The sequence below is a fragment of the Dendrobates tinctorius genome, unplaced genomic scaffold (assembly GCF_039654945.1).
Source record: "Dendrobates tinctorius isolate UK_male_01 unplaced genomic scaffold, ASM3965494v1 ptg000404l, whole genome shotgun sequence".
Lineage (NCBI taxonomy): Eukaryota > Metazoa > Chordata > Amphibia > Anura > Dendrobatidae > Dendrobates > Dendrobates tinctorius.
In genome coordinates, this window is record NW_027362069.1 from 2,766,953 (window position 1) to 2,793,946 (window position 26,994).

Consider the following 26,994-nt stretch of genomic DNA (forward strand, 5'->3'; position numbering starts at 1 on the left):
TACTGAATTTTGGATTTTTGATTTCTTTTTGGAGGTGTTCTTTTCAAGTTTTACCAACTTCTTGATTATTCTTTGTTTTCTTTTTTCTCCATTTTTTGAGTTTTTATTAGCTTTCCATTTTCTTTTGAAGTTTTTATAAATATTTTGTTTTTTTTTTGCTTTTTTCTTTCCTTTTTAAGCAAGTTTAAAAAAAGGGTTGTGAAGTTTTTGAAGTTTTAATCACCTTTATCTTTGAAGTTTTTGGAATAGACATAGTAAGTGTTATTCAGAAAGTTAAGAATGTAGATTTACAGGGGCAGCTTTTAAGCTGCAGCATGGCATAATGCATTAAGAAAAAAGGGAAGTTAGTTGAGCTGAATTGAAGTCCGCGTTTTATAAAGTGGCAGCGGATTTACAGCATAGAAGTACTGAGAGTTAGGTGAACAGGAAAGGATTATTTTTACGTGTACAAGAGAGAAAAAAGTGTTTTCAGCGGAATTCTAAGCTGTGCCGTCTGTGAGGCACCCCGCTTCCCACTCCCCCGGGAGAAGGCACAAGTCCAAGCATGCCTTCTCTGACTGCAGAAAAGGGGAAGGAGTCCGCTGCTCTTTCCTCTCCTCCCTCTCCACTCCTCCCTCATCTATTTTTCCTCCTATATTTCCTCCTCCCTCATCTTTTCCCTGTCTTTCCTCCTCCCTCATCCCCCTCGTCTTCTCTCTCCCCTCTTCTTCTATCACCTTCCTCCTCTCCTCCCTCTTTTTTTTTTCATCTCCCCACCTTTCCACTCTCTCCTCTACCCCTCCCTGCTCCTCACCCTCTCTCCCACCTCTCAGTTCATTGTCACCAGCTGGGCCAGTGCCAAATCCAGAAAATGAGGTGTCCTTATCTCCACAGGGCACCCTCTCTAAAGAGCCAGCTAGGATACCAGGAGAAGAAAGTGAAACACTCCCTACACATAACACCACAGGTGCCCCCCCAATACAACAGCTAGCAGAAGGGAGGTGTGAGTCATCAGCGTTTGCAGCTGCTGGGTCTTACAATGAGGATCCTAAGTGCCAGGCAGACCTGCAACCTCAGAAGAGGGGAGCACCCACACAATGTCACAGTTTCTCCTCTGATGAATATGAAGAGGGGACAGCATACATGCTGCCCAGTACTAGGTGAAGAAACCCACAGACACCAAGTAGGCAGGGGCAGATAGAGCCAGAACTCTTACACTATGTGCCCTTCACCCCTAGTCAGGTGTTCAGTATTCTGAAAAATCTGCCAGACCCAGATATGGACCCCATGCCATTTTACTGAAGAATGCAGCAGAGCCAGCAAACATCTGCAATCTGGATTGATCTCTGGTCCATAATGGAATTAAAAGCAGGTGAAACACTCTGGCCAATCATGAAGGAACACTTCAAGCTTCCATCAGAATTAGATGTGCACTCCTGGGAGTCAGGATCAAAGCTAATTGAGCAGCTCAGAGAGTAGGCCAAAGCCAGACAAGCACTCAGCCTACATAACATGAGCCAGGCCGAGACAGAGTCTGTAGACAAGTTTCATGGCAGAGTGAGGCAAGTATTCCAAGACTTAGGCTTCACTATTCATGATCAGATACACAAACAAATGTTGGCAGAGGCCTTTAGGCATGGACTAAGAGAACCAATCAAGAAGCTGCTGACAGTGACCAGGCCTGAGTACAGGTCAATAGCCGTAGATGCCCTGCTCGCAGTAGCCAGAAGAATTCAGTCCCACCCAGGAGTGCGGAAGACAGCCCCTCCTATGGTGGCCACCGATGTGGAAGAGCACCCACCCTGCAGGGACGGGAGACCCATCAGGTGTTACAACTGTGGCAACCTTGGTCATTTCCGGAACCAGTGCACAGCACCCCGGCAGCCCAGGACATCACGCAGGGGAATAGGCCAAGCAAGAAACACAGGAAACAGTGAAGAACCCTGTCTATAGGACAGAGGCAAGCCAGGTCCGCAAGACATCACACCCCTGACATGTAAAATTCCATCAGCGGACCCAATACCTCAAATCTCCGGGGGTTGTCATATCTTTCCTTGTGGACACTGGTGCAGTCAGAAGTGTGATGAGGCATGTGGAACTCCCCAACCCCTCGTGCCTATCAGAACACTGTGTCTTGTGTGGGGATTGAAGGTCAAGTCAGACATTCCCAGCTTAGGGCCCCGTCACACATAGCGACTCACCAGCGATCCTGACAACGATATCACCTTGTCAGGATCGCTGGTGTGTCGCTACATGATCGCTGGTGAGCTGTCAAACAGGCAGCTTCACCAGCGATCAGTACCAGTGACACGCGGGTAACAAGCGACGCACGTCGCTTAGTTACCCGCATTGTATCTTAATTACCAGCGTGCTGATGCAGAGAGCTGGTAACCAAGGTACACATCGGGTTTCTAAGGGGCGCGCACCCCTTAGAAACCCGATGTGTACCTTGGTTACCAGCTCCAGCTCGCTGGTCTCCCGCCTGTCACACGCAGCGATGCGTGCTGGCCAGCGGGAGACCAGCGACCCCAAATATGTACAGATGTTTCAACAACGATCAGCGATACCCGGCAGGGGGGCCAGTCGCTGATAGCTGTCACACACAACGATCTCGCTGGTGAGATCGCTGTTGCGTCACAAAAAATCGCTATGTGTGATGGGGGCTTTACAAGCCCCTGAGCGTGTGGACACAGCCAGGACACTCCATCCTGTTTCAGTTTATGGTGGAGAGCAGCCCACCCCACCGGATGAGAGACATTGACATGACATTTTCTCCACCTCTGACCCAAGAAGAATCAATCATGCTGGTGGCCCTACAAGAGCCTTGAACCGGTGCAAGCCTACTCAAGGAGGTGCTGGATATAGTACCCAATAGCCTGTGGCCCAAGGGAGACTTCAAGTTGCGCCAGGGTGGGTGTCACTCAAGTTTGGAACCCCGTACCCTCACACTGCCCAGCATACCCTGTCCACCACCCAGAGTCAAACTGTCTCTGACCAACTGGAGGTCTGAGTGGAATCGCTGTTCAACAAACGGCCGAAGAACTTGGGTATGGGCCAGGAAATTTTCAACCCAAAGGGACCTTACACGCTTCGTGAAATGGCTGCACTGCTTCCGGCTCCAGAGGATCATCTTGGACAAGATTCTGAAGGTGCTCCCTGAAGTTTATCCAGGCCCTGGACCAGAAGAAGGCCACTCAGCTCCTCAAACTGGTTAACAAATGCTGACCTGAGATCAAGCTAGGTGAAAGGAACGGCTGCTTGCTGTTAAAGAATGTGAAAAATGAGGATGAATGAACTCCTGGAGATCAACATCCAACACTGCGGAGACACCATCACATGTTTCTCAATGCAGTGATTCTAGAGCAATGCCCCCCCCATCCCTTATGGGAAATATGTAAAAACATGCAAAACACAAGCCGTGGAGACACCATCACATGTTTCTCAACGCAAGCAATGACTAGCCAGGTCTTTCCCCGGGAAGGAACAACCACGGGAAGGGAAGTCTCCAATGAAGGAAACCACCTATGCCAAAACATGGCATCCATCCACAGACAGCTGTTTCGGGGTATTGCCCCTCATCAGTGTGGAGTAGGAAAATGGCCAGTAGAAGCAATGTCTAGAGGCATAGGTGGTTTCCTTCATTGGAGACTGCCCTTCCTGTGGTTGTTCCTTCCTGGGGAAAGACCTGGCTAGTCATTGCTTGCGTTGAGAAACATGTGATGGTGTCTCCACGGCTTGTGTTTTGGCTGGTAAAGAAGACGTCCCAGCAAAAAGACCCCCTGTGATCAGAGCAGGAGTTACCACAATGACCGCCTTGGTGGAGAGCAAGAAAGCTCAGCTGAACGTCATCTCTGATGAAGAGGACCCCAGTAAACGGCTTGTTTCCCTGCCGGCTCTGTGCCAGAAGATGGTAGTCCCTCACAGAATTGTGAAGAGCAAGGCCAGATTGAGCCACCTCGTCCATAGGAATCATCGTGCAGTCCCAGCTTTTCCCAATCAGGAGGAAACCTGTGAAAGGAGAAGCAGCCAGGTTCAGAATGGTGCATGACTTGAGGGCTGTGAACAAAGCAACCATGTTTGAAACCCCAGTTGTGCCAGATCTGCACACTCTGCTGTCAAACATGCCAGTCACAGCAACAGTGCTCACGGTGATGGATCTGTCCAATGCTTCCTTCAATGTTCACCTGGACGACCTGAAAACGCACAAGGGGGGTGCAGAACACATGGACAGTGATGCCCAAGAGGGCCCAGAACAGCCTTTCACAGCTCACCAAAGCATTGTCCTCCATCCTCGTCAACTGGATTGCAGAACATGCATAAGTCATCGACATCTCTACCTGCACAGCCCTTTCCTCATCTCCTCTACTCTACCTGGTGGAGCAGCAACGCAAGTTCTGGAAAAACAGAGTCCAGGTGTCAAAAGCAAGTTACGTTCCTGAAGACACCGTATTGCCCGCCAGACAAACCGCTTGACAGATGACCGGAAGACCGCTGGCCTTCCTTGGTCTAGTCTCGTACTGCAGAACTTGGATCCCTGGTGCTCCAGTCTTAATGCAGCCTCTGTACAATTGCATCAACGCATTGCAGCCTTCATCTCGTACAGGAAACTGAAAGACTCCATAGTCTCTGCGCCAGCTCCAGGCCTCCCTGACTACGAGAAGCCATTCCATCTTTACCGAATGGAAAAAGAAGGTCATGCCACTGGCGTCTTAAAACAGACCCACAGAGGAAAACCAGAGGCCTCTAGACTACCTCTCCGCTGGCCTGGATCCAGTTGCAAGGGGGGTGGCCCTCCTGCATGAAAACAATATTTGCAGCACACGCCCTCCTGGACAAGGCTGCTGATGTCATTATTGGACAACCAATGGAGATTCTCTCCCCACCACTCTTCAGTGCTCTCAGCCGTTGCCTGACTCTACTCCCACGGGGGGGATGCAGATACATCTTCCACCGCCATTCTACTCCCACTCACAAGAGGGGGATGCAGATACGGACTCTTCAGAGAAAAATCTGCAGGATACCATAGATCTGCAGTAACCAGCAATCAAGACATCCTATGGTCCAGAAGTTTGTCAGTCCAAGAAGCAGAACTGATAGCGCTGACGAAAGTACTCGCATGGCATGGCACACGACTTCGGACCCATCTGGGCTGCAAGAGACTTCATCATAGCAAGCGGGTCAACCGTGAAGCATCATGGAGCCATCAGGGACCTGCTGGATGCTCTTCAACTTCTAAAAGTGGTGGCAGTGTTAAAGGTCAAGGCACACGGAAAACTGAAAACAGTAGAGGCATGGGGTATCGACATGGCAGACGTGGCAGCCAAAGGAAGACCATTTCGAAAAGTGGGAGAGGTCATAGAGCCGGACGGCAACTACATAACGACTGAAGACGAGAAAGCCTGACAAAAAATGACGTCCTGGGATCTGTTCAAGAAGTAGTAGGACCAGACCCCAAAGGAGGAGAAGGAAAGCTGGATGCTGAAGGGCAAAAGCACTGAACTCCAAAACCCTGTCTACCTCAAACGTCTACCTCAAGGCACACCCAGACTACCTCAAAGTATGTACCCTATGGTGGTTCAATGGATACATGGCCCCCACACAGAATTGAAGACACAGATGAATGACCTGATTGATCTGGACTCCCACCTTAACAGCCAAATTTCCAGCAGATGTCTAGCACCCAACAAATGCAACATTGGGCGAGTGGAAAAAGTTCTCCCACATCATCTGGCCTGAAGCTTTCCCAGTAAGGAACCAGTTGGTGAAGACTACTGCAAAGAAGCTACTCTAAAAAATAGTGTGTAGATATGGGGTTCCAGAAGTGATAGCAAGTGATCAGGGACCCACATTCACAGCAAACCTGACAAGAGATCTGATCAGCAGTAGGGTCAGACTTAGGCCTACACACTTCCCACCATCCCCCACCATAGACTAAGTGGGACACTTAAGAGCAGCATGCTAAAAAATTGCCCAAGAGACAAACCATGGCATTAGACACTCCCATAGGCTCAGTAAAAGCTGTCACCAATATTAAATTTTATTTTGGTCTAAACTCAGGTTAGGGGTATTCTTCCCAGCAGTTGACTATGCAATGTGATACTTTGCTTGTGTAATTGAATTTATCAAGACTCTTGCTAATGTCCATTCTCGAGTTTCTTCTTCATGGCCAGGTCCAGATATGGTGCCTGGTATGCACGCCCTGAAGTCAGGAGACTAAGTGTTGGTTGAAAAAGTTTGTAAGGAGAGCACTCAATTCCAGATTTGATGGCGCTTCTCCAAGTGCTGACGCCACCAACCTGGAGGAAAAACCCCCACCTGGATCCACGCATCGCATTGCAAGAAAGCTCTCATACCAAGAGATACACCTGAATCATAGAATCGTAGAGTTGGAAGGGACCTCCTGGGCCATCTGGTCCAACCCCCTGCTCAAAGCAGGATTCGCTAAATCATCCCAGTCAGATGTTTGTCCAGCCTCTGTTTGAAGACTTCCATTGAAGGAGAACTCACCACTTCTCGTGGCAGCCTGTTCCACTCATTGATCACTCTGTCAAAAAGTTTTTTCTAATATCTAATCTGTGTCTCCTCCCATTCAGTTTCATCCCATTGCTTCTAGTCTTTCCTTGTGCAAATGAGAAAAAAGTTGATCCTTCTACAATGTGACAGCCCTTTAGATATTTGTAGACAGCTATTAAGTCTCCTCTCAGTCTTCTCTTTTGCAAACTAAACATTCCCAAATCCTGCAACCTTTCCTCATAAGACAGGGTTTTCAGACCGGTCACCATTCTGGTCGCTCTTTTCTGAACTTGCTCCAGTTTGTTGATGTCTTTTTTAAAATGTGGTGCCCAAAACTGGACACAATATTCCAGATGAGGTCTGACCAAAGAGGAGTAGAGGGAAATAATGACTTCACATGATCTAGACTGTATGCTTCTGTTAATACATCCTAGAATTGCATTTGCCTTTTTTTGCTGCTGCATCACACTGTTGACTCATATTCAGTCTGTGATCTATTAGTATACCCAAGTCTTTTTCACATGTGCTGTCACTTAGCCCTATTCCTCTCATTCTGTATATGCTTTTTTCATTTTTATTGCCCAGATGTAGTACTTTGCATTTCTCCCTGTTAAAAACCATTCTGTTAGTTGCTGCCCACTTCTCCAGTTTATTTAAATCTTTTTGAATCCTCTCTCTCTCTTCTCTAGTATTAGCTATCCCTCCTAGCTTTGTGTCATCAGCAAATTTAATCAGTTTACCCTCAATTCCTTCATCTAAATCGTTGATAAAGATGTTGAACAATACAGGTCCCAGGACAGAGCCCTGTGGTACCCCACTTGAGACATTCTTCCGATGTGCAACCATTTACGACCACTCTTTGGGTCCGATCACTAAGCCAGTTATGAATCCACCTAACAGTTGCCTTGTCCATTCCATACTTAGTCATTTTTTCAATAAGGATTGTATGAGAGACTTTGTCAAATGCTTTGCTGAAGTCAAGATATACTATATCTACAGCATTTCCTTGATCCAACCCAACCTGAGCTGGAATGATGCTGTGGAAGCCCTACCTGACTGAATAAATTACCTACCCGCTAGAGAATACACACCACTGACTGCATAGACTGCTGACTAAGAGACTTTGATTACAATGCAATGAACCCCCGCTAGGGACAGACCTCCTGACCGCCCATTTGCAAAAGTCTGTATGGAGGGGGGCGTATGCATCAGGCATGCGTCAACCCACTGGCAGCATAAAAGAGTTGCAGCGCTTGTGAAAGGAGCAGGATTCTTATAAGGAGGGATTGTGATGGAAATATATGCATTTCATATAGATCTCACTTGTATATACACATATATATATATATATATATATATATACACACACACACACACACACACACAACAGCTCCGGCTCCGCCCCCGTCCGCCACGCACCAGCTCCGCCCCCGTCCGCCACGCACCAGCTCCGGCTCCGCCCCCGTCCGCCACGCACCAGCTCCGGCTCCGCCCCCGTCCGCCACGCACCAGCTCCGGCTCCGCCCCCCACGCACCAGCTCCGGCTCCGCCCCCCACGCACCAGCTCCGGCTCCGCCCCCGTCCGCCACGCACCAGCTCCGGCTCCGCCCCCGTCCGCCACGCACCAGCTCCGGCTCCGCCCCCGTCCGCCACGCACCAGCTCCGGCTCCGCCCCCCACGCACCAGCTCCGGCTCCGCCCCCGTCCGCCACGCACCAGCTCCGGCTCCGCCCCCGTCCGCCACGCACCAGCTCCGGCTCCGCCCCCGTCCGCCACGCACCAGCTCCGGCTCCGCCCAGTCCGCCACGCACCAGCTCCGGCTCCGCCCCTGTCCACCACGCACCAGCTCTGCCCCCGCCCGCCACGCACCAGCTCCGCCTCTGCCCCCGTCCGCCACGCACCAGCTCCGCCTCCGCCCCCGTCCGCCACGCACCAGCTCCGCCTCCGCCCCCGTCCGCCACGCACCAGCTCCGCCCCCGTCCGCCACGCACCAGCTCCGCCTCTGCCCCCGTCCACCACGCACCAGCTCCGCCTCTGCCCCCGTCCACCACGCACCAGCTCCGCCTCTGCCCCCGTCCACCACGCACCAGCTCCGCCTCTGCCCCCGTCCACCACGCACCAGCTCCGCCTCTGCCCCCGTCCACCACGCACCAGCTCCGCCTCCGCCCCCGTCCACCACGCACCAGCTCCGCCCCCATCCGCCACGCACCAGCTCCGGCTCCGCCCTCATCCGCCACGCACCAGCTCTGCCCCCGGCCGCCACGCACCAGCTCCGCCTCTGCCCCCGTCCGCCACGCACCAGCTCCGGCTCCGCCCCGTCCGCCACGCACCAGCTCCGCCCCCGTCCGCCACGCACCAGCTCCGCCCCCGTCCGCCACGCACCAGCTCCGGCTCTGCCCCCGTCCGCCACGCACCAGCTCCGGCTCTGCCCCCGTCCGCCACCCTCCAGCTCCGGCTCTGCTCCCCCACACTCTCTCCCCCCTCCACACACCGTCTCCCTTCTGTCCTCTGCGGGGTGTCGGCCGCTCCCTCCTCTGCTGCGCGCTCTCCACACTGCTCTCCTGTCGCTCCACAAGATCGATGATCTGTGATACCGGAGGTGAGCCGCTTCTACTTCCGGTTACAGCTGTTAAAAAAAAAAGGTAGAGGCTAAATCCAAGTCGGCTTGGAGTTGTGCTGACGTCATGCCCATGTGACCAGAAGGGGCGGGGCCTCCTCCTCCATAGAGCAGAGCAGCAGACAGGAACCTGCCGGTGTCATGGCAGGTAAGTGGATGTTCATGCACGAGCTGGGAGGGGGTGATGTTGCTTGCATGGGGCTGCATGCTGGAGGGGGTTCTGCCTGGGGAGAAAGAGGTGATATTGTTTGCATGGGGCTGCGTGTGCTTGCTGAAGGGGGGGTCCGCCTCGGGAGAAGGGGGTGATGCTTGCATGGGGCTGCATGTGCATGCTTGAGGGGGTCTGCCTGGTGAGAAGGGGGTGATGTTGCTGGAGGACGGTTCTGCCTGGGGAGAAGGGGGTGATGTTGCTTGCATGGGGCTGCGTGCGCATGCTGGAGGGGGGTCTGCCTGGGGAGAAGGGGGTGATGTTGCTTGCATGGGGCTGCGTGCGCATGCTGGAGGGGGGGTCTGCCTGGGGAGAAGGGGGTGATGTTGCTTGCATGGGGCTGCGTGCGCATGCTGGAGGAGGGTCTGCCTGGGGAGAAGGGGGTGATGTTGCTTTCATGGGGCTGCATGTGCATGCTGGAGGGGGGTCTGCCTGGGGAGAAGGGGTTGATGTTGGTTGCATGGGGCTGCATGTGCATGCTGGAGGGGGGGTCTGCCTGGGGAGGTGGTGATGTTGCTTGCATGGGGCTGGATGCTGGAGGGGGGGTCTGCCTGGGGAGAAGGGGGTGATGTTGCTTGCATGGGGCTGCATGCGCATGCTGGAGGGGGGTATGCCTGGGGAGAAGGGGGTGATGTTGCTTGCATGGAGCTGCGTGTGCATGCTGAAGGGGGGGGGTCCGCCTCGGGAGAAGGGGGTAATGTTGCTTGCATGGGGCTGCATGTTCATGCTGGAGAGGGAGGTCTGCCTGGGGTGAAGGGGGTGATGTTGGTTGCATGGGGGTGAATGCTGGAGGGGGGTCTGCCTGGGGAGCAGGGGGTGATGCTTGCATGGGGCTGCATGTGCATGCTTGAGGGGGTCTGCCTGGTGAGAAGGGGGTGATGTTGCTGGAGGACGGTTCTGCCTGGGGAGAAGGGGGTGATGTTGCTTGCATGGGGCTGCATTCTGGAGGTGGGTCTGCCTGGGGAGAAGGGGTTGATGTTGGTTGCATGGGGCTGCATGTGCATGCTGGAGGGGGGGTCTGCCTGGGGAGGTGGTGATGTTGCTTGCATGGGGCTGGATGCTGGAGGGGGGGTCTGCCTGGGGAGAAGGGGGTGATGTTGCTTGCATGGGGCTGCATGCGCATGCTGGAGGGGGGTCTACCTGGGGAGAAGGGGGTAATATTGCTTGCATGGGACTGCGTGCTAGGAGTCTACCTAGGGAAGGAAGTGCGCTGCCCCTCTCCCTGCCGGGGGCGCTGTCACTGTAACCAAGGTCGCACCTTTAAAAGATTCTGTAATGCTGTAGATAAGCCCCGGATGTAACCTGAAAGATATGAAAAACAAGTTATATTATACTCACCGGGGGCGGTTAGTGTCGCTGTCCAGTCCGGGTCCTCCCATCTTCATGTGATGACGTTCCCCTTCTTCCCCCTGTTGAGGGCAGAGTAAATTACTGCAGTGCGCAGGCGCTGGGAAAGGTCAGAGAGGGCCTGCGCTGCTGCAGAAGGAAGGAGGACGGCATCACATGAAGATGGGAGGACCCGGACCGAACCGCAACACCCATCGGACCGGATCCCGGGGTGAGTATAATCTGACTCTTTTTTTCTTATCTTTCAGGTTACATCCGGGGCTCATCTACAGCATTACAGAATGCATTACAGAATGTTGTAGATAAGCCCCTGATGGCGGTGGCCGCAGCTTATTGGCCAAAAATGGGAGCACAGATTCCCTTTAAAGCTAGGGCCCCCCTGTTTTGGTAACTGTGACGTGGTAGTGGGCTTCATACAGGCTTATCAGAATGTAAAGTAATAACCTCATGTTCAGTTTGTACATTGTTGCTGATGGGCATTAGATCACGGTGTGAATATTGGGAGGGGCGGCCATGGCTTTTTGTACAATTTAGGCAGGATTTTTCTTACATAAATTTCTTTGTTTTCTTCTAGGTGTTGTGGGTTTCCTCTGTCTTTTTTCACCATGCCCTCCACAGTAGTGACCTCTTTGGATGGCAATTCATCATTTGCCATATCTCCACCAAGTGGAGTGCTGGTGCCTCCACCATCCGTGTTCTGCCAAAATTGGTGTGACCCAGCACCCCTCCGATGTCAGATAGATGAGTCTAAGATCTCCGAAGTTCCCGTCCCCTCTTTCCACTTCTCGTGGCTTGCTAGGGTTGGTCCTGTGGGGGTCTACCACCTTTTCATTTCCTTTGTCCAATATTTATTTCTCACCTTTACCTTATCTGCTGTACGTACTGTCATGCTTCTCTCTATTTTTTCGGGGCTTTGTTTCATGGGTTTTTTTGGGGTCATCCTAGGACTTGTTATATATGGCACAGGGCCCACCTAGGTCCCTGATAAAATTTGGTCACCAAGGAGGATAGCAGGCCCAGGCTAAGCCACAGAAAACCAGAGAGGTTGGTAACTTAGCGGATGCAAACCCCTGATCCTGTCCACACAACTAGCAGTAGCCGTGGAGCATACCTACGATGATCCTAGACGCCTCGGCACAGCCGGAGAGCTAACTAAGCCTAACGCAAGAAAGGGGAAATCTAAACTGCCCCAGAGAAGACCTCAAAGGAATAGCTAGCCCCCAAACATATACTGTCGGTGAGACAAGATGAAAACACAAACGCAGGCAGAAAAATAGACTGAGCAAACGATGGGGCCCACACTGACCAGACAGGACAGGAAAGGAAAGACACTGTCTGCAACCACGCAAAAAACCCTGCAAAAATCCAACACGTCTGATGCACAAAAACACTGAAGTCGCACAACGTCGCCCCCACTAGATCAGCACTCTGGTATATTCTGAAAGCAAAGCAAAAAGAGACCAATATAAAAGGGGACAAAACAAACTGGCACGTGCAGTAACATATGGGCGGTGATACAGCCCCAGGCAGAGCTAGCTGACCCGCATAAAGCAGAGATAAACAAAACCAGATCAAATGCAAACAGAATAGCAAATGAACCACTTAGCTGAACATGCAGGGAAAGAGCAGGAGACATCAGACCTCAGGAGGCACAGGAAGAAAATCACCAGCAGGGATAGAGGGAGTCAGCTGTCTTAAATCCTAATCAGAAACCCCAGATCTCCAATCGTCTTCCTCATTATCAGGTGGCAAGCCTCTGTCAATCAGATCAGCTCCACTACCTCCAATAACCACCAGAGGGAGCCCAGAAAGAGAACTCTCAATCTGACCCGCTCCACTATCTTCAGTAATCACCAGAGAGAGAATTCACAACAGTACCCCCCCCTTGAGGAGGAGTCACCGAACCCTCAACCATGCCACCAGGCCGGTAAGGATGGGCCCGGTGAAAAGCACGAACCAATCTTTCGGCATGAATGTCAGAAGCAGAGACCCAAGAATTATCCTCCTGGCCATAACCCTTCCATTTGACCAGGTACTGGAGTCTCCGTCTAGCAAACGAGAATCCAATATTTTCTCTACCTCATACTCCAAATTACCTTTAACCAATACAGGGTCAGGAGGTGCCTCCATTGGAACTACTGGCTCTACAAACCTTTTCAACAAGGATCTATGGAACACGTTATGAATCTTAAACGTAACTGGAAGAGCCAAACGGGATTAAGGATTTCCAAAATCTTATAAGGTCCAATGAATCTTGATTTGAATTTTGGAGACGCAACCTTCATAGGAATATTCTTTGAAGACAACCAAACCATATCACCCACTTTAAACCTGGGACCAATGGTCCTATGCCGGTTGGAAAACTGTTGGCATTTTTCTTGAGAGTGGGACAACTTATCCACCACTTGGTCCAAAATCTGCTGCATTCTCTCTACCACAGAATCCACACTTGGCCGAAGATTCCACCTGCCCTGAAGAAAATCGAGGATGAAACCCAAAGTTACAGAAAAAGGGCGACATCAAAGTGGCAGAACTAATTTGGCAAATTTGGCCAAGGGCAAAACTGAGACCCAGTCATCCTGATCAGCAGATAGGAAACATCTCAAATAGGATTCTAAAGTCTGGTTTGTTCTCTCAGTTTGCCCATTGGTCTGAGGATAAAATGCAGAGGAGAAAGATAACTGAATTCCCAGTTTGGAACAAAAAGCTCTCCAAAATCTGGAAACAAACTGGACTCCTCTGTCTGACACAATGTTCTCAGAAATCCCGTGCAACCAAACCCACCTGTTGTAAAAACAAGGGCACCAACTCAGAAGAAGATGGCAACTTTGGGAGTGGTACAAGATGGACCATCTTAGAAAATCTATCACAGATGACCCAGATAACAGTCATTCTCTGAGAGACAGGAAGATTAGAAATAAAATCCATTGAGGTATGAGTCCATGGCCTCCTGGGCACCGGCAGGGGCATCAACAACCCACTAGAACGAGAACAGGGCTTGGACCGAGAACTAGTCCCACAGGACTGCACAAAAATTCCTGACATCACGAGATAAGGCAGGTCACCAAAAAGACCGACTCACCAAATCTCTGGTACCAAAAATACCTGGATGACCAGCCAATGCGGAGAAATGAATTTCAGACATTACGCTTTTCCTCCACAGGTCAGGAACATACAATTTCCCCATAGAGCAACGTTCAGGTTTGTCCTCCTGAAATTCCTCCAGGGCACGTCTCAAATCGGGTGAGATGGCGGAAAGAACTACACCCTCATTTAGAATGGTAGTAGGCTTGGTCACATCAAAAGAATCTGCAAAGAAACTCCTAGAAAGGTCGTCCGCCTTAACATTCATAGTGCCTGGAAGAAAAGAGACCACAAAATTAAACCGCGTGAAAAACAAGGCCCACCTAGCCTGTCTAGGATTCAAGTGTTTGGCTGATTCAAGATAAATCAAATTCTTGTGGTCAGTGAGGACCACAACTTGATGTCTCGCTCCCTCCACCCAATGTCTCCACTCTTGAAATGCCCATTTCATGGCCAACAATTCCCGATTCCCCACGTCATAGTTATGTTCAGATGGGGAGAATTTTTGAGAAAAGAAGGCACAGGGATTCATCTTAGAACTCACCGGATCTCTTTGGGACAAAACGGCTCCTGCACCAATCTCAGAAGCATCTACCTCCACCTGAAATGGGAGTGAGGCATCAGGTTGCCGTAGAACCGGAGCCGAAGTGAATCTCCGCTTAAGCTTCTGAAATGCCAAAACTGCCTCTGTAGACCAATTCACCACATCAGCGCCCTTTTTGGTCAAATCAGTCAGTGGTTTAACAATACCAGAAAAAAATACTTATAAATTTACGGTAGAAATTAGCAAAACCCAAAAACTTCAGGAGAGTCTTCAAAGAAGTAGGCTGAACCCAATCATAAATGGCCTGTATCTTGGCCGGGTCCATTTCAATAGCCGACGGGTACAAAATGAATCCCAAAAATGAAATCCTCTGTACACCAAAGAGGCACTTCGATCCCTTAACATACAGAGAATTTTCCCTCAAAACCGGAACACCATCAGGTCATGTTCCACATGAGAATCCCAATCACTGGAAAAGATCAAAATATCATCCAGACAAATGATCAAAAACTTATCCACAAGGTCCCGGAATATATCGTTCATAAAAGACTGGAAGACAGAAGTGGCATTAGCCTAAAAGCATCACCAGGTACTCAAAATGTCCCTCCTGAGTATTAAATGCTGTCTTCCATTCATCCCCGTGTTTTATGCGAATAAGATTATACGCCCCCCTGAGGTCAAGCTTGGCAAACCAACAGGCACTTTAACTCTGGAAAATAAATCAGAAATCAGGGGTAACGGGTACTGATATTTAACAGTGATTTTGTTAAGGGAACGATAGTCCATACATGGCCTTAGTGAACCATCTTTCTTGGCCACAAAAAAAAGCCAGCACCTAAAGGTGAAGAGGATGGTCTAATATGACCATTCTCCAATGACTCCTTGATATAGGATCGCATAGCATCATGTTCGGGTACCGATAAGTTGAAAAGCCGACCTTTGGGAAATTTACGCCCGGGCATTAACTCAATTGCACAGTCATAACTCCTGTGAGGAGGCAAACACGCAGACTTACTCTCACTGAATACATCAGAAAAATCAGCCAAATAGGAATATCATGAGACTGGGGAGAGCTGGAGAAAACAGGAATGTCACTAAGAACACATTGACAACCCCAACTCACCACAGACACAGATTTCCAATGTAAAACAGGATTATGAGTTTGCAACCAAGGGAAACCCAGAACAATAGTATCATGCAAATTGTGCAACACCAAAAATTTACAATTTTCTTGGTGGTCTGGGACGACTCACATTATCACCTGGGTCCAAAACTGGGGTTTATTCTCCGCCAAAGGAGTAGCATCAATACCCCTCAAAGGGATAGGAGTCCACAGGGGTATCATGGGAAAACCACAACGTTTAGCAAAGTCTAAATCCAGCAGATTCAAAGCTGCTCCTGAATCTACAAAAGCCTTAGCGGAAAATGTAGACAAGGAGCAGATCAGGGTAATCGCCAAAAGGAACTTAGGTTGTACACTGCCTACCACAAATGTGTGAGCAAAACGCTTTTCTCGTTTAGGGCAGACAGCAATAGTACGAGAGGCGTCCCCGCAGAAAAAACACAACTTATTACGCCTTCTAAACTCCTGACATTGCGCCCTAGACAAAACCCTATCACATTGCATGGGTTCAGAAGTTCGTTCGAAAGGCGGCAACGCCTCTCGTGTAGTTTTACGCTCACGTAAACGTCGATCAATTTGAATGGCCAATGACATGGAGTTAAGACCAGAGGGGACAGGAAATCCCACCATAACATATTTTATGGTTTCTGCCCAACCCTTCCGAAAGAGAGCCGCTAGGGCATCGTCATTCCATTTAGTAAGGACCGCCCACTTTCAGAATTTTTGACAATATAACTCTGCAGAATCCTGACCCTGGTTCAATGCCAATAAGGTTTTCTCAGCTTGATCAACAGCATTAGGTTCATCATACAACAACTCCAAGGCTTGAAAAAACGTATCCACATTAGCCAGAATAGGATCTCCAGGTGTCAGAGAAAAAGCCCAATCCTAGGGATCGCCGCGCAGCAGGGAGATGACAATTTTAACCTGCTGCACCGAGCTCCCCGAGGAGTTAGGCTTCAAGGCAAGAAATAATTTACAATTATTCTTAAAATTCAGAAATTTAGACCGATCCCCAGAAAACACATCAGGAGTAGGGATTTTTGGTTCAACAGCAGAAGATTGAGCGAGATAGGCAGAAATTCCCCACACTTCAGCAGCGAGCTGCTCAACACGATAGGACAATTGCTTAGTCTCCATTTAGACAAAAAATATCCTCCTACGGCCCCAGAAAAAAAAGGAAAAAATATATGGAAAAAAAATTGACACTTAGAGTACCCTAGAGTCTACAGTTAGGCTGGTGATTCTGTTATGAATGGGTCACCGAGGAGGATAGCAGGCCCAGGCTAAGCCACAGAAAACCAGAGAGGTTGGTAACTAAGCGGATTGCAGACCCCTGATCCTATCCACACAACTAGCAGTAGCCATGGAGCATGCCTACGATGATCCTAGACGCCTCGGCACAGCCGGAGAGCTAACTAAGCCTAAAGAAAGAAAGGGGAAATCTAAACTGCCCTGGAGCAGACCCCAAAGGAATAGCTAGCCCCCAAACATATATTGTTGATGAAAACACAAACGCAGGCAGAAAAATAGACTGTGCAACGATGGGGCCCACTGTTATGAATGAGTCACCGAGGAGGAAGAAACAAAAAGCAAGCTAAGCCCAGAAAACCGGAGGTTGGTAACTAGCGGATTGCAGACCCCTGATCCTATCCACACAACTAGCAGTAGCCGTGGAGCGTGCCTACGGTGGTCCTAGACGCCTCATCATAGCCGGAGAACTAAATAAGCCTAAAGAAAGAAAGGGAAAATCTAAACTGCCCCAGAGCAGACCCCAAAGCAATAGACAGCCCCCAACATGTATTGACGGTGAAACAAGATGAAAGCACAAACATCAGGTGACAAGCCTCTGTCAATCAGATCAGCTCCACTACCTCCAGTAACCACCAGAGGGAGTCCAGAAAGAGAACTCGCAACCCCTTTGTCAATCTGACCAGCTCCACTATCTTCAGTAATCACCAGAGGGAAGCCAGAGAGAGAATTCACAACAGGTCCTCTTCCCTTTACCCATGCTCGTGTCCTATAGTGGATTCAATGAGAGAGGAATTTTGTGTTAAGTACCTCAATACATTTTTTGCAGCTAAAGAACAGGGGACTTTGGTACAAAATGTTTTTTTTTTCTCATTAATCTCTAATGTGCCTTAACCCCTTTCCTACATTAGATGTACTATTCCGTCCATCTGACCTGGGACCTACAGTAAGTCCCAAGGATGGAATAGTAAATCTAATGCGATCAGCAGCACTCACTGGGGGAGCGCCGCTTATGGCAGCCGGGTGTCAGCTGATTATCACAGCTGACACTCTGCACTGTGTCAGGGGTGGTCACGGACCGCCCCTGGCACATTAACCCCTGGCACACTGCGATTAAACATGATCGCAGTGTACTGGGACATTGGAGAGAAGCATGCAGGGAGAGGGTTCCATCCGTGCTTCTCTGATACCCCCGGAGCGATGCGATGTGCTGTGTCGCTCCGAGGGTCCTCCTCCCTGCAGGCCTCCAGATCCGATATGGCCACGGGGGCCTGCAGGGAGGCGGCTTCCTCAGTGCCTGCAGAGTGCAGGCACGGAGGAAGCCAGCAGTGCCTGTCAGATTGCTGATCTGACAGTGCTGTGCAACCTGTCAGATCAGCGATCAGACACATGACAGTGATGTCCCCCCCTGGGACAATGTAATAAAGTAAAAAAAAAAAAAAAAAAAAAAGTGTAAAATTAATTTATAAAAAAAAAAATCCCTAATTCATTTTTTGGAAAAAAAAAGCAATAAAAATACACACATTTAGTATTGCTGCATCCGTAACGACCCGCCCTATAAAACTGTCCCACTAGTTAACAGGGTGGATTGATTTAAATCACGCCGATTTAAATCATGATTTAAATCACGATTTAAATCAAAAGATTTTTTTCTATTTAAATCGGATCGATTTAAATCATGATTTTAATCATGATTTAAATCACTGATTTAAATCAAAAGGTTTTTTTTTAATATAAATCACGATTAAAATGAGAAGTGAGAGCAGTGTGCATGTGCGCCCATAGTTACACGGACGAAACTAGGGGCAACGATCTAACGCCAGGGTGAGGGGGGGACCCCAAAGTAAGTAAAAATCTTTTTTGTTTTACTATATGGCAATAGGTAGGTGTTTAAAAGCAGCATGTCTTAATTGTATAAACTATTAATAGCCTCCACATTTTGTTCATACTGCCCCTTTAATTCCACACTTCTAGCTTGGTTTCAGTTTTGGTTTAGTTTCTTTTTCCCTGCATTCAGTTGACATGCCCAAACTTGTTGGATAGTCAGCAGTACTTGGCTCAGGCTGTAGTAACATCAGCAGTGCTTGGCTCAGGCTGTAGTAACAATCAAACTTCATAAGTGATCTGTGTGAGCCATGGCAGCAGGTCGTAAGAGAGACCCTATTTGGGTTCATTTTGTTGAGATGCCAGCAGCAGATCTTGGAAAGAAAGGTGCAAGAGCAAAGTGCAAATACTGTCAAGAGGATATCCAAGGACTTGTTTGCCGTTTGAAATCACATTATGAAAACTGCAACCAGAAGGGAAATGAAGATGTTGATAGTGATACAACTAATGTCAATGAACCCCCACAGCTTCTTATGCACCAGGAGCCTAGTACTAGTGGTAAGTCTGGCAATTAATTTACAACCTATTTTTTTAACAGACATTTTACTGGGATGGTTAAAGTCTATGAAAAGAAAAATTTCTAGCACTGGTAGTTCTGGAGTATAGAATTTAAATTTATGTTAAGGCAATATTTCACAGAAAATTAACGCTAAAGGACATGTGCACCTTTATTTTTTTAAGGTGCACATGTCCTCCCCCCGCAGCGCTGAGATCCGTGGCTTCGTTTTGACCGTCCGCCTCCCGTCCTCCGGTTGCGGCCTACTCGCAGTGATCCAGCGGCGTGACGTCAGCGGGCCGCACGCTCCATTGAAATGAATGGAGGCGCGCTCGCGGACGGGCAGAACGAAGCCACGGATCCCCGCAGCGCTGACATCGGAGGTAAGAGAGCTGCGGGGGGAGGACATGTGCACACTGTGACTGGCTGCACCTTAAAAAATAAAGGTGCACATGTCCTTTAAGTAAAAATAAAGTGTGTATACGCTTATTTTTTTTTTATTGTAGGCTGCAATTCACTTTTGAAGTCTGCCAAATTGACCATTTTAAAAAAAAAACATTTTTAAAACTTTTGTGACATAATTTTTTTCAGTTGCTGAGGCTCTGATATTAGTTACCAGTATTACAGCAACCTCACCGGAAAACTTGAGTAGCATAACTTTTGAGACAGCCCTTATAGGACGAGGACCATTACATTGTTCAAAAAGTTTGTTTCAATATTTTCGTTATATTTCTTCAAATACGCAGTCGATTTATATTTTTAATTTCTGTGCTTTCAGGGTCAAATATGGCTTGTGCTGCACGTGACAATCAATATCTGGGTACAACTTCAACAAAGCAGCCCAAAAAAAAAACTTTGCGTGCAAAGTGTAGAAAAATTCATCTTAAAGACTACGACGAGCCAGAAAGAACATTTTGATGAATTAATTGCTAAATTCATATTTGCAACCAATTCTTCTTTCCGACTAGTTGAGCACCCATTGTTTGTACAAATGATCGAAGGAATTAGACCAGGCTACAAACCACCAAGTAGATTTGATATCTCAGGAAAACATCTTCAGGCTGTATACGACATAGAAAGAGCGGCTTGTACAAAATATTTGAAAGACAAGGTTGTTAACATGAGCTTGGATGGTTGGAGCAACATCCACAACGACCCCATAATTTGCACTTGTGTCACAACAGAAGATGGTGAAACTTACCTTACAGACACAATCGACACATCTGGAAATTCACATACTGCTGAATATTTACTTGAAATTGCTAAGAACTCAATTCACCAATGCCAAGAACAGTTTGGATGTAAAGTAAGGAGCTTAGTTACTGATAACGCAAGCAATGTGGCAAAAATGCGAGCGGAACTGGCACAGGATGACACAAATGTCATTACATACGGTTGTTCTGCCCATTTGTTGCATCTTTTGGCAAAAGACCTGCATATTTTGGGTGTCAAGGAACATGTTGTAGAAATTGTTAAATATTTCCGCAATAATCATTTTGCACATGCAACCTACAAGGAAATGGGAGGACTGAAGTTGGTTCTACCACAAGATGTTAGATGGAATACCTTGGCTGACTGCTTGGAACTGTTTATTAACAACTGGTCAAAATTACTGTCCATTTGCGAAACACATCGGGATAAAATTGATGCTAATATACGAAGCAAAGTATTAAATCTTGGTGTGAAGAGAAATGCCGAGGACCTTTTGGAAAGGTTAAAGCCAATATCGATTGCGTTGGATAAAATGCAGAAAGATACTGCAACCATAGCTGATGCCACAGAAGTTTGGAAAGATTTAGAAGGTTCTCTAGATCTCTTGAACCTCTCAAACAATGTAAAGGTTGCAATACAGCACCGCAAGGACCAAGCATTAAAAGAAGAACACTATTTAGCCAATATCTTGCATCCCATCTACAGAGGGAAAAAATTATCTGAGGCGGAAATCAACTCTGCAATGGAGTGGCTCGCCAATACTAACCATGACATTGTGGCAACTGTGCTGAAATTGAAGTGTGAATCTGCACCATTTCAAAAATACATGTTTGCAGATAACGTCGTTAATGAACTAAAACCACTGGACTGGTGGAAGTCGCAATCACTTGTTCTTCCAGCAAAGATAATAAATCTAGCTACTCAGCTACTGACTGCATCGGCTTCATCCGCAGGAGTAGAGAGATTGTTTTCTTCATTTGGTTTTGTGCACACAACAGTCCGAAACCGCTTAGGAACTGCTAAAGCAGGACAACTGGTTTTCCTATTAAAAGTCCTAAATAAACAGTAGGCTTAAAGGACTGATGTATTCACTGAAGATGTTTGCTTACTTCAAACGTTAGAGATAGGCTATTGTTAAAAAGTACTTACTCTCTGTAGTTCAATTCTGAGTGTTTAATAGTGCAAATAAAAATTATTAGGTTTCATAATCAACTGTTTTAATATTTTTATTTGTGTAAAACAATTAATTTGCAAAAAGACAAAGTTTTGCTTGTGTACAACTTGATTTAAAAATCTGATTTAAATCAAATGATTTAAATCAAAAAAATCTGATTTAAATCAAAAAAATCTGATTTTTTTGATTTTTTTAAAAAAAATCAAGATTTTTATCCACCCTGGATGGCAGAAAGAACTACCCCCTCGCCTAAGATGGTAGCAGGCTTAGTCACAACAGGAGAATCAGCAAGGAAACTCCTAGAGAGGGCGTCTGCCTTGACATTCTTAGTGCCCGGAAGAAAAGAGACCACAAAATCAAAACGTGTGAAAAACAAGGCCCACCTAGCCTGTCTAGGGTTCAAGCACTTGGCCGATTCAAGATAAATCAAATTCTTGTGGTCGGTGAGGACCACAACTTGATGTCTAGCTCCCTCCAACCAATGTCTCCACTCTTCAAATGCCCATTTCATGGCCAACAATTCCCGATTCCCCACGACATAGTTACGTTCAGATGGGGAGAACTTTCGAGAAAAGAAGGCACAAGGATTAATTTTAGAAGTCACCGGATCTTTTTGGGACAAAACAGCTCCTGCACCAATCTCAGAAGCATCTACCTCCACCTACAATGGAAGTGAGACATCAGGTTGCCGTAGAACCGGAGCAGAAGTGAATCTCCGCTTAAGCTCCTGAAATGCCGAGACAGCCTCTGGAGACCATTTCAGCACATCAGCGCCCTTCTTGGTCAGATCAGTCAGTGGTTTGACAATACCAGAAAAATTACCTATAAATTTACGATAAAAATTAGCAAACCCCAAAAACTTCTGGAGAGCCTTCAAAGAAGTGGGCTGAACCCAATCATAAATGGCCTGTAGCTTGGCCGGGTCCATTTCAATAGTCGACGAAGACAAAATAAATCCCAAAAATGAAATCCTCTGTACACCAAAGAGGCATTTCGATTCCTTAACATACAGGGAATTTTCCCTCAAAATCCGGAACACAGTCCGGACATGTTCCACATGAGAATCCCAATCACTGGAAAAGATCAAAATATCATCCAGATAGATGATCAAAAACTTATCCACAAAGTCCAGAAAAATATCATTCATAAAGGATTGGAAGACAGAAGGGGCATTAGTGAGCCCAAAAGGCATCACCAGGTACTCAAAATGTCCCTCAGGAGTATTAAACGCTGTCTTCCATTCATCCCCGTGCTTGATGTGAACAAGATTATACGCCCTCCTGAGGTCAAGCTTGGTAAACCAGCAGGCACTTTTAACTCTGGAAAATAAATCAGAAATCAGGGGTAACGGGTACTGATATTTAACTGTAACTTTGTTAAGGGAACGATAGTCAATACAAGGTCTTAATGAACCATCTTTCTTGGTAACAAAAAAACCCCAGCACCTAAGGGTGAAGAGGATGGTCTAATATGACCCTTCTCCAACGACTCCTTGATATAAGATCGCATAGCATCATGTTCGGGTACAGATAAGTTGAAAAGCCGACCCTTGGGAAAATTACACCCGAGCATCAACTCAATTGCACAGTCAGAACTCCTATGAGGAGGCAAAAATGCAGACTTACTCTCACTAAATACATCAGAAAAATCAGCCAAATAATCAGGAATATCATGAGACTGAGGAGAGGTGGAGAAAACATGAGTGTCACTAAGAACACACTGACAACGCCAACTCACCACAGACACAGATGTCCAATCCAAAACTGGATTATGAGTTTGCAACCAGGGAAAACCCAGAACAATAGTATCATGCAAATTGTGCAGCACCAAAAATTTACAATTTTCTTGGTGTTCTGGGGCGACCCGCATTATCACCTTGGTCCAAAACTGAGGTTTATTCTCCGCCAAAGGAGTAGCATCAATACCCCTCAAAGGAATAGGCGTCCGCAGAGGTATCATGGGAAAACCATAACGTTTAGCAAAGTCCAAATCCATCAGATTCAAAGCTGCTCCTGAATCTACAAAAGCCTTAGCGGAAAATGTGGATAAGGAGCAGATCAGAGTAGTTGCCAAAAGGAACTTAGGTTGTACACTGCCCACAGCAAATGTGTGTGCAAAATGTTTCTCTCGTTTAGGGCAGACAGAAATAGTATGAGAGGCATCTCCACAGAAAAAACACAGCTTATTACGCCTTCTAAACTCCTGATGTTGCGCCCTAGACAAAACCCTATCACATTGCACAGGTTCAGACGTTTGTTCAAAAGGCTGCAATGCCTCTCGTGTAGTTTTATGTTCACGTAAACGCCGATCAACTTGAATGGCCAATGACATAGAATCATCTAGACCAGAGGGAACAGGAAATCGCACCATAACATCTTTTACGGTTTCTGATAAACCCTTCCGAAAGAGAACTGCCAAGGCACCATCATTCCATGTAGTAAGGACCACCCACTTTTGGAATTTTTGACAGTATAACTCTGCAGAATCCTGACCTTGGTTCAATGCCAATAGGGTTTTCTCAGCTTGATGAATAGCATTAGGTTCATCATACAACAACCCCAAGGCTTGAAAAAATGCATCCACATTAGTCAGAATAGGATTTCCAGGTGTCAGAGAAAAAGCCCAATCCTGGGGATCACCGCACAGCAAGGAGATGACAATTTTAACCTGCTGCAAAGAGCTCCCCGATGAGTTAGGCTTCAAGGCAAGAAATAATTTACAATTATTCTTAAAATTCAAAAATATATACCGATCCCCAGAAAACACATCAGGAGTAGGGATTTTTGGTTCAACAGCATGTGATTGAGCGAGATAGGTGGAAATTCCCCGCACTTCAGCAGCGAGCTGCTCAACACGATCAGACAATTGCTTTATCTCCATTAAGGAAGAAATCCTCCCATGGCCCCAGAGAAAAAGAGGAAAAAATACATATAAAGAAAAAATTCTGACACTTTTTTTTTTTTCTACAATTCTTTCCTGCTTTTGAGTACCCTAGAATCTGCGGTTTAGGCTGGTGATTCTGTTAAGATTGGGTCACCGAGGAGGAAAACAAGCCCAGGCTAAGCCACAGAAAACCAGAGAGGTTGGTAACTAAGCAGATTGCAGACCCCTGATCCTACCCACACAACTAGCAGCAGCCGTGGAGCGTACCTACGATGATTCTAGATGCCTCGACACAGCCAGAGGACTAAGTAAGCCTAAAGCAAGAAAAGGGGAAATGTAAACTGCCCCAGAGCAGACTCCAAAGGAATAGATAGCCCCCAAACATATATTGTCGGTGAGACAAGATGAAAACACAAGCACAGGCTGAGCAAACGATGGGGCCCACACTAACTAGAAAGGACAGGAAAGGAAAGATACTGTCTGCAATCATGCCAAAAAACCCTTAAAAAATGTCCAACACTTCAGATAGCAAAAAATACCCTGAAGTCACTAGACTTCTCCCACTATATCAGCACTCTGGCATATTCTGAAAACAGAGCAAAAAGAGGCCAATCTAATAAGGGACAAAAAGCAAACTGGCACAAACAGTAACATAAGAATGGAAATTCAGCACAGCCCCAGTCGGGGCTGACTGACCACACAAAACTGAATAGACAAAACCAAATCAATGTGAACAATAGCAAAGAACACTTAGCATGAGAATGCAGGGACTGAACTGGAAACTAAGACCTCAGGAGGCAGGAAAAATCACCAGCATGGAAAGAGGGAGTCGGCTGTCTTAAATCCAGTCAGAGACTCCAGATGTCTAATCGTCGTCCTCATTATCAGGCGCCAGGTCTCTGTTAATTAGATAAGCTTCATTACCTCCTGCAACCACCAGAGGGAGCCCAGAAAGAGAACTCATGACTCCTCTGTCAATACAACCAGCTCCACCACCCCCACCAGCAACCAGAGGCAGACCAGAAAGTGAATTCACAACACCGAGCCTTCCCTTATAATGGACTAAGGACTCATCCACGCAGATGTCCATTTTGGGCATGTACACTTCAGCAAATTTTTTGTTGAAGCGTTCGATGACCGGCCGAACTTTGAACACACGGTCAAAGTTGGGGTCATCTCGCGGGGGACACTGCATTATCAGTATAGTGAAACACAAGAGAACACAAAAAGACAAATTTGCAAAAATACTCTGCAGTAAAAAACATAACAGTGATCAGCAAGTGCTGTATAACAAATACAGGGTATTTAGTTGATACGTTTTTTGCAAAAAATGTATGCCAAGCCGCATACCGCTTCACCACGTCACAGTAACCCTTCATGAAGCAGTCCCTATTTAATGTATTTAAAACCTTATTATCAGTATAGTGCAGAAATTTGTGGATGGTCTCAAAACGCTTCCGGGCCATGACCATTCTGAACACTGAAGTGTTATATAAAATATCAACACTCTAATATTACCGAATTTCTGGCTTCTTCAGGATCCCCATGTGAAGGACCAGGCCCCAAAAATGCATCATTTCAACTGCGTCTACAGGAGACACTAAATGTGATTCCTGATTCTGCCACAAAATCAGGAATCAGTGGCTCGTAATTTTTCGGGGGGGCGAGGTCCATACGGGGTCCACAGTGGAGTGCGCTGGTTCATCTTCATCATCTGGAATGGTGGGCGCTGCCTTATCTTCTGTCCTGGGACATCTGCGTGGCGGTTCCGAGGACCTGAGGAGGAAGATGAAGAATCAGAAAAGTTTAGAAATGTGGGATCCTCTCCCTCGCTATCAGTGGCGGAGGCAAGAAAAACATATGCCTCCTCCAATGAATAGCACTGTTGGGACAAATGTGACAGGTGGGACATTTTTTTTATGAGTATGGTGCTTGGGTGTACTTTATTTATAACTGTATGTGTATGTATGGGGGGATAGTGATTGGTGCAAACTATTCTGAAAAGAAAAAGCTAAAAGAAAAAAGCAAATAAGGAGAAAAAAATGCCTGTGAAAAGAAAAGTGTAAAACAGCAGGCCCTAGCTCTGATAAGTGAACTGTGTCACTTATCAAAGTTCGGTGGCTGCTGGATGTGCCCATGGAGGTCGCGAAAATAAAGTGTCTAAAACAGTAGGCATGTGCTCTGATAAGTGAACTGTTTCACTTATAGAAGTTCGGCAGCTGCCTTATGTGCGCACGGGGTGGCGCAAGGGGAGTGAAAAAAATGGAAAACGGCAGGAACGAGCTCTGATAAGTGAACTGCGTCACTAATCAAAGTTTGGCGGCTGCATGATATATGTACAGATTTGGCGCAAAGAGGGTTGAGAAAAAAAGCGAGCACGAGTGTTGATTTGTGAACTACGTCACCAATCAACGCTCGGCAGCTGCTAAATGTGCGCACGGAGGTGGCGCAAAGGGGGTGGAGGGGGTAAAAAGAAGGGGATGGGGAATTGGGGTGGATGAAGAGAGATTGGGCAGGGGGCCGTTTCAGGGATCAACACTTAAGGTTGTAGTCTCTCTTCTTTCTTCTGTCTTCTTTCTTCAGCAGGAATTGTGGTGTCACAGGTTTCAGTGGCACAACAAGACCCAGCACAGGAGGGGCTCTGGCAGTGTAATTGATCTGCAGGAATCCTCAGCTAGTA

The 26,994-nt window shown here is 47.4% G+C and overlaps 1 protein-coding gene across 4 annotated transcripts in view; it reads right to left on the bottom strand.

Annotated features, from left to right (window-relative positions):
- The window catches only part of LOC141076444 (uncharacterized), a 58,976-nt gene that overhangs the window by 14,658 nt on the left and 17,324 nt on the right, over window positions 1–26,994 (bottom strand). The window contains exons 1-3 of one of the 4 annotated variants that reach the window (XM_073563890.1): window positions 25,833–26,227; window positions 10,575–10,725; window positions 8,983–9,117 (exon numbers count right to left, since the gene is read on the bottom strand). The exons of 1 other annotated variant lie outside the window; for it this stretch is intronic. The gene's annotated coding sequence lies outside the window, so the exon portion shown is untranslated. Of the gene's footprint in view, window positions 1–8,982; window positions 9,118–10,574; window positions 10,726–25,832; window positions 26,228–26,994 lie in introns of those variants that run through there. 2 more of the 4 variants (XM_073563891.1, XM_073563892.1) reach the window with 2 other exon arrangements.